Consider the following 20,392-nt stretch of genomic DNA (forward strand, 5'->3'; position numbering starts at 1 on the left):
AACACGGTTTCAAAACTGGCAAAGAAATTGAAAAAGAGCAGGAGGGGGTTTTAGAATATAGTTTATCTGTATTCAGTACCAGGACCTCCGTTATTTGTGATTTACACAGAAATGACTTGGACGTGGTATGAATTTGAAATGTACAGGTAACACCATCCCACAAGATGGACGAACAGCAAGAAGGTTAATAATGGAATGCAGGAATACACAGAATAGCTGGTGGAATAGGTAGACACTTGGAAGAGCATTTTCAATGCAAGGAAATATGAAGTATTTAGATAGGACAAGTAGGGAAATAATATGCATACTAAATGGTGCAATTTTAAAGGGGCTAAAACTGAAGGTGTGTACAAATCTTTTAAAGTGACAGTTTGTTAAGACATAGAATCCTTGACTTTACAATTAGAAATTTAGAGTATAAAAGGCTCTGTGCTCAATGAGTTATATAAATGGTTCTGCCCCAGATGGTTAGAAATTGGAAAGCACTTCCTGATAGGGCAATGGTTACAGATTAAAGTAGCCTTCAAAAGTGAAACTGGGTAACTATTTTAAAAGCTTACAGGGCTGCTACTAAAAGAGCAAACTTAATGGCTCCTTCTATCCTACACTATCCTATGATTCAGGTATTGACACAGCCCGCTCTCATATTGTAGGGAATAGTAATTATTAAAGTGCCTACATGACTACTGCAAACAGGAGGCAATAAATGACAAAAGTTTTAAACAGGCACAAACAGTTAAAATAGCAACTGGTATTTAGAAAACATCCTGCACTATGATGTAATTATGTAAAATTGACAAATGGTTGACTATCTAAATCAAATATCTTTTTTTGGAGCTAATCAGCAGTAATGGGCTATGCTGTCCTATCATCAATCAGCACTGCTGGTCAACTCTGGAATGAAAGTGGCCACTCCACATTTTCCAGAGGAGTGTAGAAGAACCTCAATAATTGAATAACTGCTACAATTTCCAGACACTACACTGCAGATACAAAAGCTGACATGCACGGGAATTCCTAGCTCTTTTAGAGAGATACAGGTTAAAAAAAAAATGAAAATTGTATCTGGCAATTTTTAAATAGCTGTGCATGTGAAGGTTGTGCTCTATTTATTACAACAAAAAGTGAGCAAACAGCAGGATTGTCTACGTACATGCACAGAACTTTTCATGACATTGTTCCATTCAATACTCCACCACTTAAAAGGCCACAAATTATAAACATCAGAGACTCGAGAGTTTCCTCCGGGGTAAGTATGGTTGGCTGAGCAGTAGGGAGGTACCAAACTATACTAGACATCAGCCCCCTCCCCAAAGTTAATATCAATTGTGATTTTTCCTTTTGTTTGGTCCAGTTGTCACTGCTAGTTACATAACACATGACAGTCCAACAATTAGATAAATACTTGACTGTGATGCTTTCAACAATCCAAGCATCCAGCACTGCATGTTAAAGGAAGATCAACTGGCAAGATGACCAAGTCACATTCATCAGGAATAAAGTGATCTTCCAGTGTTCCCAATCCTCCAGAGCACTTGTTTCAAAATCTTCAACTAGTTGCAAATCTTTACAGTCTCACCCAACATGAGCTCTGTACCTCCAATGGTTGTGAAATTCCACTAATGCCTCAGATTCAGACCTTCCACTGGTTAATAATCTTGGATCTGTTGGACAAATCTCTCTAACCACAGGCTCAGCAACATTAAAATTATTCTGATCACACTTTCTACTATTTCCTCTGTTAGCATTGTTTGTTAAGAGTATTCCTCCATGAAAGGGGAGCACAAAGATAAAGTGTCGTTGCAACATTACCAACAAAAGGACTGTGAAACTTTTAGTTACAGTAAGGCTACCATGGAAATGGAAATTAAAATTACATTGGAAATGGGGGGGGGGGGGTGAGATAACTGGGAGAGGAAGTGGAGAAAATAGACATTTAACATTAAATAGAGATGTTCACCCTGAACATCTTACTAAATATGGATTTTAGGAAGGCGTTTGACAAGATTCACCATGGAGTGTTTAATCAGAAAATGACGAGGCATGTGATCCAGGAAAATGTGGCTGTGTTGGATTCTGGAATGGCTACATTCTACAGAGGCAAGGGGTGGTAGCAGGAAGAACGTATTCTGCCTGGAAGTTAGTGACTGGGGTTGTTTCACAAGGATCTATTCTGGGATATCTGGTCTTTGTGATTTTGATAAATGACTTAGATGAAGAAGTGAAAGGGTGCGTAAGTAAGTTTGTAGATGACATGAAGGTGTTGTGGAAAGTGTAGAAAGTTGTAGGTTACAATAGGACATCAACAGGAATCAAAGCTGGTCTGAGGAGTGGCAGATGGAGTTCAAACTGGAGAAGTGTGAAGTAATACAATTCGGAAGGTCAAACATGAAAGAAGAGTACAAGGTGAATGGTAGGATTCTGAGCGGTGTGGAGGAACAGATGAATCTTGAGTTCCACATCCACTGAACCCTCAAAGTTGCTGTGAAAGCTGAATTGAATTGAACTGACTTTATTTCTTACATCCTTCACATACATGAGTAAAAATCTTTATGTTATCCGTACACCATACGTTAAAAAGGTGTATGGTGTGTCAGCCTTCATTACTCAGGGAATTGAGTTCAAGAGTTGTGCGTTAATGTTGCAGCTTTATAAAACTCTGGTTGGAACACACTTGGAGTACTGTGTTCAGTTCTGGCCGCCTTATTATAGAAAATATGTGGAAGCTTTACAGCAGATGCAGACGTGATTTACCTAGATGCTGTCTGGATTAGAGAGTATGTCTTATGAAATAAAAGAGGATCAGTGGCTCACACTGGCTGCTGGTTTGTAGAGTGGTGTGCCAAGCCTTGAGGTTAGGATGCAAACCGTTCATCACCAGTCGAGGTGACATCATCAGTGCGCAATTGAGTGTTGTTTCTGCCGACTGCATGTGTTTATATTGGTCCAAGTCATTGTTCTGATACACGATTCGGACCAATATAAATGTGAGCACTCAGCAGAAACTACACTCAATTGCGCACTGATGACATCACTTTGGTGACGAAACGCTTGCGACCTAACCTCCAGGCTCGGCGAACAACCCTACAAACTAGTACATCTTATGAGGAAAGAGCTTTTTCCTTTGGGGCAAAGGAGGATGAGGGGTGGCCTGATAAAAGTGTACAAGAATGATAAGAAACATTGATTGAATAGACAGCCAGCACCTTTTACCCACAGGGCAGCAATGGCTAATACAAGGAGGCATAATTTTAAGGTGATTGGAGAAAAGTATAGGGGGGATGTCAGAGCTAGTTTTTTATCCCTCCAGTGCATGGAACACATTGCCGGGGGTGGTGGTAGAGGCAGATGATTAGGGATATTTAAGAGACTCTAAGATAGGCACAGGGATGAAAGAAAAATGGTATTGTGGAGGGAAGGGTCAGGATGATCTTGAAAGGTTGGCACAACATCGTGAGCCAAAGGGCTTGTACTGTTCTGCATTCTATGTTCTCTGACACAGAATCATCAGAGTTAATATTTATCACAAATAGCTCTGACTCAGATTTTAAGAAAAATGCTGGAACCATGTTACTGACTTAATTTCACAGATTCACTATCACTAACCGTTCTACGTGGGTGAAGGTAATGTCTAATAACGAGACTCAGTGTGGGAGTTGCAGCCACTCAGGTGACTGTCAGTGATTGTGCTGAATGCAACGACACTTCCACCTCCTCGCTGAATGAGATTTTTAATAACGGGCAAGAAATTGCCGTTTGATAGTAACAGATACTAAATGTCTGTAAAGAATTTCATTTTTTGTATGCATTAGGAATAGTTTGGTAGACAAAGTTTATCTATTAAACTACTCCATAATGCAGACAAAAAAAAATTCCTAAGTTTGTCTCCACTTTTTTCCCCATTTCTGATGAGTTGGCACCTCTGTTGGATAGAGAATATAAGAAAATGGTGAAACACAGCAAGAATACCACAGATGATCAAAATAAAATTACGCTGTAAGTATTTAGCAGTTCTACACAAGTAAATACCATATGAATATTTTAATACTCCATTTTAAAATAATTATCAATATTTCAGCTTGTCATAAGTCAAAGATAAAAATACTCATCCTGAATAATATTGGATTAGTGTAAGTGAGTGTTTAATAAGACCACAGGACCATAAGATATAGGAACAGAATTAGGCTATTTGGCCTATCGAGTCTGCTCCACATTTCATCATGGCTGATTCATTTTCCCTCTCAGCCCCCGTCTCCTGCCTTTTCCCTGTACACCTTCATGCCCCGACTAACCAAGAATCTATCAACTTCTTCCTTAAACATACAGAAAAACTTGGCCCCCACAGCTGCCTGTGGCAAAGTATTCCACAGATTCACCACTCTCTGGCTAAATAAATTCCTCCCCACCTCTGTTCTAAAAGGATGCCCCTCTATTTTGAGGCTGTGTCCTCTGGTCTTAGACTTTTCCACCATAGAAATGATCCTCATCAGATCCACTCTACAAAGGCCTTTCAACATTCGATTGGTTTCAGTGAGGTCATCCCTCATTTTTCTGAATTCCAGTAATGGTCAGCCTTGACTCAGTGAGTTGAAGGATGCATCTCCGTGCTATATCTATGACTGAAGGGAAAGGTAAATGTATTTGCATTGTATAAATGTTGATATTCAGGCAGAACTGGGTATCTGAAAAAAAAAAAGATCCTCAAAGTTAATGTACAGGTTCAACAAGTAAATTGGGAGGCAGATGGGATGTTGGAGGCACAGGAATAAATTGTGGAGTGCCAGAAGCTCGGACAAAAACAACAATAAACTGCTGGAGGAACTCTGCAGGTAGGGCAGTGTTGGTGAGAGGGAAGGAATTCTTGACACTTCAGGGTGGTGTTGGGTCCTTCATTGTCTGTCATCTACATTAATGATAAGGATGATAATGTAGTAAACTGGATCAGCAGATTTGTGGATGACACCAAGATAGGGTGCATAGTGAACAGCGAGGAAGGCTGTCAAAGCTTGCAGCAGGATCTGGACCAGCTGGAAAAAATGGCAGATGGAACTTAATGGAGACGTGTGAGATGTTGCACTTTGGGAGGGCAGCGCTTACATGGTGAGCGGTAGGACATTGAGGAGTGTGGTACAACAGAAGAAAATGGGAATGCAGATCCATAATTCTTTGAAAGTGGTGAAACAGGTAGAGAGGATCGTAAGGAGAGCTTTTGGCACATTGACTTTCTTAAATCAAAGTACTGAGTACAGGAGATGGGATGTTATGTTGAAATTGTATAAGGAGTTGGTGAGGCCTATTTTGGAGTACGGTGTGCAGTTCTGGTCCATAGGACCATAAGACATAGGAGAAGAATTAGGCCATTTGGTCCATCGAGTATGCTCCACCATTTCATCATGGCTGATCCATTTTCCTCTCAACCCTATTCTCCTGCCGTCTCCCCATAATCTTTCACGCCCTAGTCAAGAACCTATCAACCTCTACCTTAAAAACATCCAATGACCTGGCCACCTACCCTCAGAAAAGATACCAATAAGGTTGAAAAAGTGCAGAGAACTTGTACAAAGATGTTGTCAGGACTTGAGGACAGGAGTTATAGGGAATGGTTGAATAAGTTAAGACTTTATTCTCCAGAGCATAGGAGAATGAGGGGAGATTTGATAAGAGGCATGCAAAATCACAAGGGATATTGACAGGGTAAATGTAAGTAGGCTTCTCCCACTGAAGCTTTGTGAGATTAGAAGTAGTGATGGATGCAGGTTTAATTTCAACTTTTAAGAGATATTTGGACGGGTACATGGATGGGAGGGGTATGGACAGCTGTGGTCCAGGTGTATGTTTATGGGACTAGGAAGATTAATAGTTTGGCACAGACTAGATGGGGCAAAAGTGCAGTGGTGTTGTACAACTCAATTACTCTATGTCAAGATCCTGCATTAAGATTGTGAGATGGGCCTTTACTCAAAGTGTGATCGAAAACAATAATTGTAAAATCTTGCTATACCAGTACAGACCTCGATGATACCACATCTAGAGCACTATTTGGAAACCTGATTTCATGCAAAGAAGGTCATACTTGCATTGACAGCTTGACAATGAAGGATCTCCTGGTGGATTTTGGGAGGACTGAATAGATTGGATCGTTTCTCTTTGGAGTTGAGAAGAATAAGAGGTGGTCTCATTGAAACAGAAGTTTCTGAGAGTGGAGAGTGTTTTGGCAGTATTATGTTGTGACAGTATTTCCCTGGTGGGGGAATACAGAACCAAAGGGCTAGTCTCCAAAGGGTTAGATTGAGAGAGTTAATTTCCTCTCAGCTATTATGCAATGTTGGAATTCCCTGCAGAGAGAGCAGTGAATTGCAGTCATTAATAATAATCAGTGTAGAAATACAGAGTTTTTAGTGACTGTAACAGAATTAAGGGTTATGAAATCAGATGGGAAAGCATTCAAGCCAAAATCAGATTAGCTATAATCTTATTGATTGACAGGGAAAGCACAGGCAGCTATTCCAAGATAAACACAAGTGGAAAAAGCCACAGATTCTTTATTAACAATTATTTACTGTAAAAAGGCCCCAGTCTTTATTCCAGTCTCCAAGGATTAAATATATGTGAGACTGAGGTTTTTGCTGTAGAGCCTTACTTTACTCGTGGAAACTTTGGGAAATTCTTCAGCTTAAATAATTAATAACAGATGACATTAAAATGCACATCGTCTGAGCCAAGCTAGATATCAAAACCATTAGGTGGCCTAGTATAGTTAGTTTTAGTTATTTACGAAGGCTTGCCCCTGAAAATTTGTGCACTAGAGATGTGGCATTTATAAAGTATGTGGTCACAATGAGTCCCTTACCCCATACCACATTGTAAAAGGCAACAAACCTCCCACTGTTGGTACCCCAAACCAGACTCAAGGCTTCTCTCTTAATTTTGTACTGTTGTGAGATAACGTCTTTCCTGACAAGTTGGTGGGGGGGGGGGTGTCGTCACTCTGCTTGGCAGGTGAGAATTACGGCTGTGAAATAACCTCAGGTTCTGGGGCCTCCTCTGTGGTGGTCAGAGGAGTTGACTCTGGGACTGCAGGGAGTCGCTCTGACAGCTCTTGACACCTTTCTTCTGGATGTGTTGGCATCCTGAACAGTGCATGGCAAGCTGCTTATCTGCAGATCTACCCCAGGCCACCAGACAAAACTTCAAGCCACTGCTTTCATTATGACCATGCTTAGATGACCAGCATGGACTATAGCTTCTCCAACACATTGGCTTTTAGCTTGGAAGATTACAACAACTCTCAATCCACACGTAAGGCAAACCCTCCCCACACCATCAAGGGCAAGTTTATCCTGGTGCTGGTAAAAATAGGGGAATTGGAAGTCTGGAACTTCCGTTGCAAATTCGATTTTGGGTTGCCATGTAGACCCAAGACAATGTGGAATCTTCTGGTTTTCCTTCTGACCATCACTGCCATAATAGGGAGACATTTGATTTGCGTAAGGAAGAATACATCAAAAGGAATATCCTTCTTTTGTAAATCTTTCAGGTATTTCCTCTTCCAAGGGTAAATTGGTCAACCCATCAGCACTTCCATAATTAATTGCCCTTTTGAATTCGATCTTGTAAACATGTCCTCCAAGAAATAGAGCCCACCTCTGCATCTGTGCTCCTGCTGTTAGTGGAACACCCCTCTGTGGATCGATTAGGCTAGGGCTAAACCAGGGGTTGCTGGGCAGCACAGTTCGAAAGGTCTATTCTGTGCTGTATCGCAAATAAAAAAAGAATATATGAAAGACACCAGCGGTTGATGGTCAGTAATGAGGGTAAACTCTCATAGAAGTACTGGTTGAAACACTTTATACCCCAAACTAGACTTAAGGCCCCTCTGTCAATCTGTGCATAATTTTTCTCTCTGTAATGGTAAAGGATACTGATGCAAAGGCTACAGGATGTTCACTTCCATCACTCATAACATTTGACATGACTGCACCTGTACCAGAAAGCAAGACATCACAGGCAAGCTTTACTGGACGAGGAGGATCATAATGTATGAGTACAGTGTCTGATGTCACCATTTCCCTTACCTTTGGAAAGCCACCTCACACTGCTTTGTCCATTGCCATTTCTTCCAGATCTGTAGTAATGAGTTCAAAGGCTGGAACACAATAGCCAGGTTTGGCAGGGACCTGTTCTAGTAGCTGACCAATCCTAAGCAGGACCACAACTGTGACAAGTTTTCTGGCCTTGGTGGATCCGCCAATGCTTGAATTTTCTCAACACACTTGTAAAATGCTTGTGCCTCAATGGTGGGACTACAGTAAGTGAAGCTTAGTTTAAAGTTCATTGCAGTGACTAGTGGGGTACCGCAAGGCTCAGTGCTGGGACCCCAGTTGTTTACAATATATATAATGACTTAGATGAGGGAATTAAATACAGCATCTCCAAGTTTGCGGATGACACAAAGCTGGGTGGCAGTGTTAGCTGTGAGGAAGATGCTAAGAGGATGCAGGGTGACTTGGATAGGTTAGGTGAGTGGGCAAATTCATGGCAGATGCAATTTAATGTGGATAAATGTGAGGTTATCCACTTTGGTGGCAAGAACAGGAAAACAGATTATTATCTGAATGGTGGCTGATTAGGAAAAGGGGAGGTGCAACAAGACCTGGGTGTCATTGTACACCAGTCATTGAAAGTGGGCATGCAGGTACAGCAGGCGGTGAAAAAGGCGAATGGTATGCTGGCATTCATAGCAAGAGGATTCAGGTACAGGAGCAGGGAGGTACTACTGCCGTTGTACAAGGCCTTGGTGAGACCACACCTGGAGTACTGTGTGCAGTTTTGGTCCCCTAATCTGAGGAAAGACATTCTTGCCATAGAGGGAGTACAAAGAAGGTTCACCAGATTGATTCCTGGGATGGCAGGACTTTCATATGATGAAAGACTGGATCGACTAGGCTTATACTCGTTGGAATTTAGAAGATTGAGGGGGGTCTTATTGAAACGTATAAAATCCTAAAGGGATTAGACAGGCTAGCTGCAGGAAGATCGTTCCCGATGTTGGGGAAGTCCAGAACGAGGGGTCACAGTTTAAGGATAAAGGGGAAGACTTTTAGGACCGAGATTAGGAAAAACTTCTTCACACAGAGAGTGGTGAATCTGTGGAATTCTCTGCCACAGGAAACAGTTCAGGCCAGTTCATTGGCTATACTTAAGAGGGAGTTAGATATGGCCCTTGTGGCTAAAGGGATCAGGGGGTATGGAGGGAAGGCTGGTACAGGGTTCTGAGTTGGATGATCAGCCATGATCATACTGAATGGCGGTGCAGGCTCGAAGGGCCGAATGGCCTACTCCTGCACCTATTTTCTATGTTTCTATGTTTCTAAAGAATTCATGCTTGATGTGTCATACTCTGAGCCCATAATCTTCCGATCTTTTTAACACTGCCTCGAGTATCTGGAGGCATTTCTTGCCATCCTCACTGCTAACAATAATGTAATCAGATAACACAAGGTGCCTGGACGCCATCAATCCAGTACTGACAGTAAATCAATACCCTATGCCCAGCATAAAGGATATCTTTGCCAAACTTTCTGGAGGGAAACACTTTAGCAAAGTGAAGTTAGCTGAGGCTAAACCTGATGCAACACCTGGTCCATAGTTTCCCACCAGACTGCAGGTGCAGATGTTACTCCAAAAATAAGATTATTATAGTGATAAAGCCTTTGTGAGTATTTGTGGTGAGAAACACTTTGGACTCTTCTTCCATCTCCATCTGTAGGGTAAGCCTTAACTATAGTCCACTTTGCTGAAGTTTTCCCTCCAGAAAGCTTGGCAAAGATATTCTCTATCCTGGGCACAGGGTATTGATTTACTGTCAGTACAGGATTTATGGTGATCTTAAAATCACCATATATCCTGACAGCCGTATCCTTCTTGGCTACTGAGACCACTAGCATTGCCCAAGCGCTTAACCTTGGAAAGAATTCCTTCAGCCTCCATGCGATCTAGCTCACTGACTACATTATCACGCATGGTATAAGGAACCAGATGGACCTTGTAAAACTTGGGTGTGGTATTTTCATTTTACACTATTTTAACATTGATATGTTTAAGTTTTCCAATGCCACGCTTGAACACTGTTCTGGCATCATCCAGTACCATTCTTAATTTGCTTTTATTTGATTCAATTGCAGAGAAGGTGGCATGCAAACTGTGGAAAAATCACCAATCAAATTGTAGCTGTCTCAGCCAATCATGGCCCCACAATGTTGTCCCCCTGTTTTTACCTAACATTGGATATCTACAAGAACATAGAACAGTACAGCACATTACAGGCCCTTCAGCCCACAATGCTGTGCTAACCCTCAAACCCTGCCTCCCATATAAACCCCCACCTTAAATTCCTCCACATACCTGTCTAGTAGTTCTAGTAGCTTCAGTTCAGTTTCTTTGAAATGCTGTTCGGACCCATTTTGTAGAATGATGGAAACAGCCAAGCCAGTGTCCAATTCCATTTTAATTAATTCGCTATTCACTTCTGCTGCAAGCCATATTGCTTGTCCATTATTAGTTTTCACCTGTAAGTTTCAAGGCTACCTAGTCCTGTGTCACTCTCATCATTATCAGATTTTTCATTAACGTGTAGATTAGTGCTCTTTTTGAAACTGCAACTTGACTTTTTGGTCTTCTTCTATGTGCAGTCCCTTTAGTTTTGTTTGCCTGGCAATAATCTTTGTATGTGTCATACATTGTTGCATCTTCTGTGAGTTTCATTTTTAAATCTACGTTGGACTGGTGCAAGCTAGTCCCTGCTACAACGATAACAAAATTTGTTTGGCCAGGCAGGTTTCTGTTTAAACACTGCAATTTTGTTCATGATCACTTTCTTTCCTGACTGCAAATCAATTGAGTCTCTGGTTGCTGTTTCTATTGATACAGCAATTTCAACTTTTCTTTTAAATGTAGTAATGCTTCAATGAAAAGCTATTTTTGAATGCTTTCTTGTAAGATCCCATTAACTAAACAATCTCTCAGTGCATCATTATGCCAATCACTGAACTGGCAATGCTCAGACGATTTCTTCAGTTCAGCCACACCAGGTGAAATGTACTCCACTTCCTTTTGATTCTGCTTATGAAACCTAAAGTATTCTGCAATTAACAATGGTTTTGGTTCTAAGTGTACCTGCATTACTTTCATGATATCAGGAAAGCTCATTTTGGCTGGTTTGATTGGAGCAGACAAACTTCTAGACAAGTCCACATGAAATCAGGTCCATATAATCCCACCTAGTTGGTGACTATAGCTAGATGCTGGAGGATCACCATGTAGTTAAGCATATCAAAACCACAGGCAAGCTGGAAAAGGTGAAGAGGAACCTGGGTTACAATAACAGAAGAGTTTGTCAGCAACTAATGGGAAAGTTGTGGCATGGAAACTCAATTCCATGGGTTCAAATCTAAAGTTTTGAGTAATGTGTTAGAAATAGTTAAAACTAGTGTATGATGGAATACTTGACCGCTCAGGAGCCAGCTAGATGTAGGACTGCTGATGCAAGTCGAGAGTAACATTGAATGATAAGCACAGCACCAGAAATTCAAATACACAAGATATTAAGGTTCCAGGAACCATCTGGCGTGAACACTGAGCCCTGACAACAGGGAACAAAGAGAACTGTTAGGCTTGCGCTCAGAGATAACTGACACCTCTTGGAAAAAGTCGGTCATGCACTGACTGTGTCATGCGAAGTTGTTTGCCTTGTATAAATATGGGCTCTGTATAACCTAAAAAATCAAAGCTCTGGTGGCAGTGGAGACTGCTGTAGACTCTCCATTATATCATGTTAATAAACTCTTGAAACAAAACTCGACGTCGCTCTGGCCTTCTTAGTTAGTATTTCCACAACAAGTAATATGGCCATGAAGCTGGGAATCTACCTGTTGGAAAGACTGAAATAGCAATTGCAAGAATAGAGAGGTGTTGGTTTTGAGAAGGGTGATGAAAGAAAACAGAAAAATAGGAGGAGGATACTGTTTAGTTCTTAAAGACTGTTCTGCCATTTAATAACAACTGACTTATAGAACATTTTTCATTCAAATGATGTAGTTCGAAGTGCTTTACAATGGGATAAAGTGCAAATATAAAAATGAAAGACAAAATGATGTCAGGACAAAACAATACAAAGTTAAATAAATAGGTTTTGAGCTGGTATTTATAAATATCATCTGAGTCTGCACCCCTTTCAATTTAGGTAATGAGTTTCACAGCTTAGGAGTATTGTTAAAATAAAATGACCTGCTAATTTTCCTTTGAGGGAGATTGTGCAAATTTAAGAGATGGACGGAGGGTTTGACCTGACCTGAGGGATCGAGCAAGATTATAAAACAAACGCAATTCTGTGATGTATTCTGGTCCCAGACTTCTGGGAACTTTAAAAACATGTAAAATAACTTTAACATCAATACAGGAAGCCAATGTAGAGTAGTTAGTATGGGAGTGATATGCCCCCTCATCCTGGCTTTAGTTAAAAGTCTAGAAATGGTGTTATAACGATATAACAATTACAGCACGGAAACAGGCCATCTTGGCCCTTCTAGTCTATGCTGAACTCTTACTCTCACCTAGTCCCACCAACCCGTACTCAGCCCATAACCCTGCATTCCTTTCCTGTCCATATAGCTGTCCAATTTACGTTTGTATCTTTAAACGACAACATCGAACCTGCCTCAACCACTCCTGCTGGAAGCTCGTTCCACACAGCTACCATTCTCTGAGTAAAGACGTTCCCCCTCATGTTACCCCTAAACTTTTGCCCTTTAACTCTCAACTCATGTCCTCTTGTTTGAATCTCCCCCACTCTCAATGGAAAAAGCCTATCCACGTCTACTATATCTATCCCCCTCATAATTTTAAATACCTCTATCAAGTCCCCCATCAACCTTCTACGTTCCAAAGAATAAAGACCCAACTTGTTCAACCTTTCTCTGTAACTTAGGTGATGAAACCCAGGTAACATTCTAGTAAATCTTCTCTGTACTCTCTCTATTTTGTTGACATCTTTCCTATAACTCGGTGACCAAAACTGTACACAATACTCCAAATTTGGCCTTACCAATGCCTTGTACAATTTCAACATTACATCCTAACTCCTATACGCAATGCTCTGATTTATAAAGGCCAGCATACAAAAGCTTTCTTCACCACCCTATCCACATGAGATTCCACCTTCAGGGAACTATGCACCATTATTCCTAGATCCCTCTGTTTTACTGCATTCCTCAGTGCCCTACCATTTACCATGTATGTCCTATTTTGATTAGTCTTACCAAAATGTAGCACCTCACACTTATCAGCATTAAACTCCATCTGTCATCTTTCAGCCCACTCTTCTAAATGGCCTAAATCTCTCTGCAAGCTTTGAAAACCTACTTCATTATCCACAACTCCACCTGTCTTAGTATCATCTGCATACTTACTCATCCAATTTACCACCCCATCATCCAGATCATTAATGTATATGACAAACAACATTGGACCCAGTACAGATGCATGAGGCACGCCGCTAGTCACCAGCCTACAATCTGACAGATTGTAGGCCGCCACTACTCTCTGGCGTCTCCCATCCAGCCACTGCTGAATCCATTTTATTACTTCAATATTAAGACCTAACGACTGAACCTTCCTAACTAACCTTCCGTGTGGAACCTTGTCAAAGGCCTTACTTAAGTCTATACAGACAACATCCACTGCTTTACCCTCGTCAACTTTCCTAGTAACCTCTTCAAAAAATTCGATAAGATTTGTCAAACATGATTTTCCACACACCTATGAATGAGTTGAAGTTTGTCAATGGATTCCTTTGGAAGCCCAAAAAAAGTGTGTTGCAGTAACCAATCTATTCGATATAAAGGTGTGAATTAGTATTGTAGCATCCTTACATGACAGAAACAGAAATACTTTTGCAATATTTAAGTGTAGAAATGTTGCTCTAGTCACTTTCTTTACATGGGATTTAAAACTGAAATCTGAATCAAGGATAATAGCCAGGCTTGTTAGTTCTGATTTTACAAGAGCAGCCAAGTTCCCAAGTTTATGAAAAAGTTCTTTTGGTTTTGAGAGCAACTAAAAGCATTCCCGTTTTATCTTGATTTAGGTTTGTTCATCCATTTTTCTACTGCAGCCAGACAAGAAGATAGGAAAGATAGGCTGTTATCATTGTCAGACTCGATTGTTTGTCATCTGCATCAAGTTTATGCTCTCTAATGATGTTTCCTAAGAGAAGCGTGTATTAGGAGAAGAGTAGGGTACAAGACAGCTTCCCTGAGCGCACCAAAGGTTACATCGTATCTCTTAGAAAAATGGTTTTCAACACTGACAAACTATTTTCTCCATGAGACATATGAGCAAAACCAATTAAAGGTGCCACCAGAGACATCTTTACAGCAATCTCATATAATTGTGGCTGATCCTCTACTTCCATACCACATTCCTATGCTCTCTCCCTGTACCCTAACATTACAATTGTGTTTCTAAATTTCTTAGCCATTCCTGAAATTACCATTCTTGGTACTCAGCTCTTTCTTGAGAGATATAGCTAGACAAATCTAATACAGCTTACTATGCAACAGGCAAAGTTGTTCCCAACAGATCGAACACCCTTTTAATAATCTCTTGTATAATATTCCAATACAAAGCAAATAAAAAGCTAACCTTATTCTCAGATAAATGCAAATGTTTTATAAAAATTAAATTGAAGAAACTAAGCTGCAGTGCAGAAATAAGTTCCAGTTTATTTGAAGTAACATAATGTGTGGGGAAGATAGCTGATTTCCACAGGTTACTTGTGTATTATGCTTAAGCAAACTATACATTCTCTGTTAACAAAAATGTCAGATATTTTTTGCCAAGCTACCATAAGGTGCTGATGCAGCCTCTAATTCTTTAAAATTTATAAATAACTCAAGAGAAATTTATGACCAAAGAACAATTCTGAATAAAAGTGAATACCATAAAATTCTTTATATTATATCGGATTTCAGGAATTTTGTTTGTTTTACAATCATATTCCACAAATCAATTTGCTCTCAATTTTTTACAGTAAAATAAGCAGCAAGTGAGAGCTCAGCGTGACACACTTATAAACTCTGCCAATTTTCTATGTTCTAGAAATAAATATGTTACAGCTGAGAATAATAAGAGTCACGAAGCTTTCAATTTTCAAGTAAATGGAGGGTGAATAGCTGTGAGGGACCAATAAAAGTGTTAGGTAATTTTAAATGTATGTGGATGTGTTTTCACTCACAATGCTGGAGGAACTCAGCAGATCAGGCAAAATGAACAACTGACATTTCGGGCCAAGACCCAAGGTCAATATCGACTATTCAGTTCCATCTACAGGTGCTGCCTGATCTGCTGAGTTCCTCCCACACTTTGTGTGTTTTCCTCAAGATTTTCAGCATCAACAGAATCTTTTGTTTCATTTTTTCCCATTTTATGTTAATTTTTAAGATGGCTTTAATCATTTGTGAATACTTATTGTTATTGATTCATATCAGAAAGTTTCATAGTTCTTCTGACAGTTGGCCACTGATTTTAAATATCACACCAATGACTGTGTTCCTTTGCAACCTACTGAATTAGCAAGAATTAGCTAGATTCTCACACCCTTCAGTCACTAGGTTTCTGCCTCAGGTGAAAGTGCTGCCACTAATCTACAGCTGACACATCCAACTGATTTGATTTCACTCTCAATGAACTTATCCTCTGCAGCTGGATCCTCGACTTCCTCATCAGGACACCACAGTCACTATGGATTGGTAATCAGATCTCCTCCTCACTGACAATCAACAAATGCACATCAAGGCTACATGCTTAGCCCACTGCTCTATTTTACACTCAAGACCGTGCCGCTAGGCACAGTTCAAATGCCCTCTGTAAGTTTACCACAACACCACTGTTGTTGGCAGAACCTCAGATGGCAAACAAGGTGTACAGGAGTGAGATACAGTAGATCAGCTGGTAGAGTGGTGTCACAAAACAACTTCACACTCAACATCAGTAGGAACAAGGAACTGATTCTGGACTTCAGGAAGGGGAAGTTGGGAGAGTACACAGCAGTCCTCACTGAGGGGTCAGTGGTGGAAAAGGTGAACAGCTTCAAGGTCGTGGGCCCATCTTGGACCCAACACAAAAATGTAATCATGAAGAAGGAATGCCATGAGTCTCTAATTCATTAGGAGCTGGAGGAGATTTGGCATGTCATCAAAGACTTTTGCACATTCTTGTTGTACATTTCTTTTTACAGAAGTATGGCGGAGAGCATTCTGACTGGTTGCTTCAGCCTGGTATAGAACCGCCAAGACACAGGATCACAAGAAGCCGCAGAGAGTTGCAGACTTCAACTAGCTCCATCATGGGCACAAACCTTCTCACCATCAAGGGTAGCTTCAAGAGGGGACGCCTCAGGAAGGTGGCATCTATCATTAAAGACCTATGGGGGAAGAAACCTGCAGAGCTACACTCAATATTTTAGGAACAGTTTCTTCCCCTCCACATAAGATTTCCAAATGGTCCATGAACCCAACTTTTGAAGTATCTACTTATTTTTGTAACTTCAGTAATTTTGTCTTGCTCTGTACTGCAGATGCAAAACAAATTTCATGCCGTGTCAGGAATAATAAACGTAATCCTGATTCAAATGTTTGATTTCACCTTTTGTACTAGAGATCTCCAAAAACAATCCAATTTGCTGTTAACTCAGTTTAATAGCCTGCTTCTCCAAAATGTTTAGACCATAAGACATATGAGCAGGACTTGGCCCATCGAGTCAGCTCTGCCATTCAATCATGGTTGATCCTTTTTTTCTCCTCCTCAACCCCAGTTCCCAACCTTCTCCCCATAACCTTTGATGCCATGTCCAATCCAGAAGCTACCAATCTCTGCCTTAAATACACCCAACAACCTGGCCACCACAGCTGCATGTGGTAACAAATTCCACAAATTCACCACCCTTTGGCTAAAGAAATTTAGCCTCTCTATTTTAAAAGGGCACCCCTCTATCCTGAGGCTGTACCCTCTTGTCCTAGACTCTCCCACCATGGGAAACATCCTTTCCACATCTACTCTGTCTAGGCCTTTCAACATTCGAAAGATTTCAATGAGATCCCTCCCTCATCTTTCTGAATTCCAGTAAGTACAGACCCAGAGCCATCAAGCATTCCTCGTATGATAACCCTTTCATTCCTGAAATCATCCTTGTGAACCTCCTCTGGACTCTCTCCAATGCCAGCATATCTTTTCAAAGATGAGGGGCCCCAAACTGTTCACAATACTCAAGGTGAGGCCTCACCAGTGCCTTATAAAGCCTTAACATCACATCCTTGCTCTTGTATTCTAGACCTCTTGAAATGAATGCTAACATTGCATTTGCTATCCTCACCACCAACTCAACTTGCAAGTTAACCTTCAGGGTGTTCTGCACAAGGACTCCCAAGTCCCTCTGTATTTTAGATTCCTGGATTTTCTCCCCATTTAGAAAATAATCTGCACATTTATTTCTACAACCAAAGTGCATGACCATGCATTTTCCAACATTGTATTTCATTTGCCACTTTCTTGCCCATTATCCTAATCTGTCTAGGTCCTTCTGCATCCTACCTGTTTCCTCAACACTACCTGCCCCTCTACCAATTTTGTATCGTCCGCAAACTTGGCAGCAAAGCCATCTATTCCATCATCTAATTCATTGATATACAGCATAAAAAGAAGCGGTCCCAACACCGGCCCCTGCAGAACACCACTAATCACTGGCAGCCAACCAGAAAAGGATCCTTGTATTCACACTCGCTACCTCTTACCAATCAGCGAATGCTCTAACCATTTTCGTAACTTTCCTGTAATACCATGAGCTCTTAACATGATATGCAGCCTTGTGTGTGGCACACTGTTAAAGGCGTTCTGAAAATCCAAATATACAACATCCACTGCATCCCCTTTATCTATCCACTTGTAATCTCCTCAAAGAATTCCAACAGGTTTGTCAGGTAGGATTTTCCCTGAAGGAAACCATGCTGACTTTGTACTATCTTGTCCTGTGTCACCAAGTACTCCATCACCTCATCCTTAACAATTGACTCCAACATCTTTCCAACCAGAGGTCAAGCTAACTGGTCTATAATTTCCTTTCTGTTGCCTTCCTCCTTTCTTAAAGAGTGGAGTGAGATTTGCAATTTTCCAGTCCTCTGGCACCATGCCAGAGTCCAATGATTTTTGAAAGATCATTTCTAATGCTACCACATTCTCTAACGCTACCTCTTTTAGAACCCTAGGAAGCAGTTCATCTGGTCCGGGTGACTTACGTAGCCTTAGGTCTTTCAGCTTTTTGAGCACCTTCTCTCTTGTAATAGTAACTGCACCCACTTCTCTTCCTTCACACACTACAATATCAGGCATACTGCTAATGTCCTCCACAGTGAAGATAGAGGCAAAATTCATTTAGTTCAGCAGCCATCTCCTTGTCCCCTGTTATTATTTCTTTTGCCTCATTTTCTAGCGGTCCTCTATCCACTCTCATTTCTCTTTTATTTTTAACATACTTGGAAAAAAACTTCTACTATCCACTTTGATATTATTTGTTAGCTACTTTCATATTTCATCTGTTCCCTTCTAATGATTAGTGATAACATGATTAGTGATAAATATCTAAGTGTCAAGTTTTCAAACATGAAGATGATTTTTTCTTCAATGTCTATATTCTATTTAATGCAGTAAATGCATAAGATTACTGCAGTAAAATAAATGTCTTTTGTTTAACCTCTATTGGATGCATTACTTCAAGCAGATTAAAAATGACAAAAGTCCTTTTCTAGATGAAATCACCTTACATGTTACCAATCTACTACCAAATTTAATACCTGAATCATGTAGGAATAGCAGAGTGGACAGTACTCTGACCATGACCACTACAGGAGGTCGTGCCGTCCTCCAAACGAATTTCTATTCAGAGTGTTTTACATGTTAAATTTTACTTCACGTACAGATTATTGGTAATGCGAGTACTGTGTTATATTAGCGCAGGTTAAATGATACAAGTTGCAGCGCTACAAGACAGATCTACAAATATTGCTCAGCATAGACAATACCTTCAGTTACGAGTACTGGGATAAGCTGTTTAGTGTTGGATTAAAATTGCTTTCAGTAATTGCTCCGATCTTTATTTTGTTTTCCGAAACAACTCTACACTAATTCGGTATCTTCGATGCTTACCGACGAAACCGCACGCGAGCACCGGGTTTTACTGCTTCTCACGCCTTTTACCTTACACTCCCCTCTTTTGGAAGTATCCAATCCATCAATGTGCAGTAACTCGGGAGAGCCCGGGGGTTAATACTGCGAGAAGGTCCAAAAGACAAAAACATGCAATTACCAACTCACCAAGCGTCTGGACATAAATCAGTTACAAACCATCGACCTTCACTCTTCCTCACCATCGCCAGGGGAATCCAAATTTTTTAAAAAAACACAAGTGGGTTACCGCAGCGGTGCAGAAACAAGGCTCGGAGAAGGGAAGGGGGGAACAACGGAAGCTGAACTGTGCGCAGCGTGAGTGTGGATGCGATGAATGCGGATGGTCCGCCGGGTTTGCCTGAGTGAGAGCAGGAGGCGTCTCATTCAAACAGGGGACCAGTCTCCCGGGTACGACAGGCGCCCCCTGGTTCTGCAGCGCTTCCCCGAGTGCATGGTAAGCGGGAGAAAGCAGCCAGGGAGGGAGCTGAATGCACCGCCCAACTCGGCTCAGCAGCCTCAGGCACTATCGGCAGCACAAACTGTCCTACGCCTAAAAGGCGGGCTGTATGAAGTTGGGGGAGGGGGGTGGTTATTGAGGGTGAGCGCAGAAAATAAACCGTTTCATTATTTTCATCTGATACAAGGACCCCAGGTTAAAGAGCTGAGCGACAGGATATTTCACAGAACAGGTTACATACCAGTCACAACTTAAATTGCAGCAACTTCTTGGAGAAAGTACAATATTGAGGCGGGTGGAAATCAGAACGTGAAATGAGCAGCGGGACAGAGAGAGAACCTGCAGAATGACCTTTCACCAGAACTGAACGGGATGTAACAGCTTTTAAAGAGATACAAAGGACAGAGCCCTTTGATTAAGAAGAAGGAGAATTTTAATGATAAAAGTTGACAAAATTCTGTTTAGAGGAGGTGCAAATGGAAACAACGTTCAATATATGGGCAAATTGGATATTGGCTAGGATCTGACGCAATTACGATTGAAAAAGACGTTCAAATGATTTGTCCTCGTTTTTGTTGAGCATGGAGAGAATAGTGTAGTGTAGGAAGCCTGTAATGAAGAAATCCAAGTGGGGAAAGCAAGAAAAATCTCAGGATAATA

At 41.0% G+C, this 20,392-nt stretch overlaps 1 protein-coding gene across 1 annotated transcript in view; it reads right to left on the minus strand.

Moving 5' to 3' along the window:
* Positions 1-19,472, minus strand: part of gpr45 (G protein-coupled receptor 45) — a 60,123-nt gene extending 40,651 nt beyond the window's left edge. Inside the window, exon 1 of the mRNA XM_072264333.1 lies at positions 19,423-19,472. The gene's annotated coding sequence lies outside the window, so the exon portion shown is untranslated. The remainder of the gene's footprint in view (positions 1-19,422) is intronic.
* Between the last annotated feature and the right edge of the window lie 920 nt (positions 19,473-20,392).

The sequence above is a fragment of the Mobula birostris genome, chromosome 7 (assembly GCF_030028105.1).
Source record: "Mobula birostris isolate sMobBir1 chromosome 7, sMobBir1.hap1, whole genome shotgun sequence".
NCBI lineage: Eukaryota > Metazoa > Chordata > Chondrichthyes > Myliobatiformes > Myliobatidae > Mobula > Mobula birostris.